Source organism: Bidens hawaiensis, unplaced genomic scaffold (assembly GCF_021521415.1).
Source record: "Bidens hawaiensis isolate Kalapana, Puna unplaced genomic scaffold, B.hawaiensis_p1.1 tig00000904_1, whole genome shotgun sequence".
Taxonomy (NCBI): domain Eukaryota; kingdom Viridiplantae; phylum Streptophyta; class Magnoliopsida; order Asterales; family Asteraceae; genus Bidens; species Bidens hawaiensis.
The window spans coordinates 1,148,628-1,150,345 of NW_027491052.1; positions in this window are offsets into that span (position 1 = coordinate 1,148,628).

Sequence of the window (1,718 nt, forward strand, 5' to 3'; positions counted from 1 at the left end):
ATAAAATATATATATATTAATAATAATGATAATAATAATTCCTTTCCGCCGTCCCGCCCCTTTTTCTCTTAACTCTCTGCTTGTCCTTTGGTTCTTCCCGCCTAAGGATGTCTGCGCAGCTCCACGCGCCAGACTCCTTACAAGGAAGCCTGCGTGAAGACCAGCTGTTCCTGCGATACGCGAGGCGAACTGTTCCCGCGGCGCGCAAAGGATTGTAGTTCTTCCCGCGGCGCGCTAAGGATTGTAGTTCTTCCCGCGGCGCGCTAAGGATTGTTCTGTCTGCCTTCGCCCTCGCTCACTCAAGCCTTCTCGCGCTAGACACTTAAGTCTTTTCTCCAGTTTAAGCCAGCCTGTATGCTTTTGAAATATCTCATCTTCTGTGCTATACCTGCCAAGGTATGGGCACAGTAGGCCAGATCTGACATCTGTCCGAAAAGTCACTTTCGGCGCAGCTTGCTTACCAACCCTCTTGGTTGTTAGAAAAAGTAACTGGCATAATCTTTTAAAATCTTCTTTTCCATGTCTTGATCAGTACTTTGACTGACCCCTCCCATGCTATGAACAGTAACCTGTCAGCCTTCCCCATCCCCTGCAGCTGCCACCATATCTCTTGCTTTTGATATCTTTTGCTTTGATTTGATAAGATCTTTTTCCCCAATTCAAGGGATGTGTTCCCTAGGGTTTTCCTATAAATAAAACTAATTTCTTGGATAATTAAACACTACACTCAAACACTTAAACACTCCCCAAAATCTTTCTTCCTTACTCTCAGCCGAAGATCCTCAACGACGCCTCCAACTCCCCTCTTTGCAATCCGTCTTCTCTTCTTTTCTGCCCAGAAATCTCGGTAAATAAATAATATATAATTTTTTTTAAATAATTTGTTTAAGTGACTTACATATATTCAAGACATAAAAACCAATCGTTAAACCAATAACCTCTTATTTATAGGTTAACTTTCGCTTGTTTAAAAGTTGGTTCTTGCATTATCTTTCAACACACCTTTTACAAGTGAGTAATCTCGTACCTAATCCCCTTTTATTTTTAATGTTTTGGGGTGTTCATGTGTTCGTACAACTTGAGTCTTAAACTTGTTTATGAAATTATGTGCGCAAAACCTATGTGTTATGGACGTTTACTAGTGTTGTATATTTGTATGTGTTGATCATTAACCGCTTTGATCGGCCTATTCCGAAGTTTTCATGGATCCATTAGATAAACACGGGAGACCTATTGTTACGATTTTCTTGGTTTGTTTGCACATACACGAATGATTATTTGTTTTTGCTCGATTTGGAGCACGCTATGAACCATGAGCTATGATCTATTTAGGCTTGATCACAATCTGTTTACACACTATGTTGAACACCAGTTATACACATGTTGCGCGCAGTGCTTTGTTATTATCTATTTATATCTATTAAACTTGATTTCTCACCGACACGCAAGTGTTGACGTTTTATTTTAACATATGTTCAGGTTTGCTGTGGCTGCTTTTGGAAACTCGAGGACACGTAGGATGTTTTCTTTTACTTTGGACCTAGTTTAAAATATAACAAGACAAATTTATGTATTCGAATATTATGAGTTATGATATGTGATTTATGTTACTTTATGGTGTGTTACGCGCATGCGCAATAAAATGTATTTATTAAATATTGACACCCAAATAGTGTCACGAGTAATGAAACAATTCGTAGCGCCCCGATGTATAATCC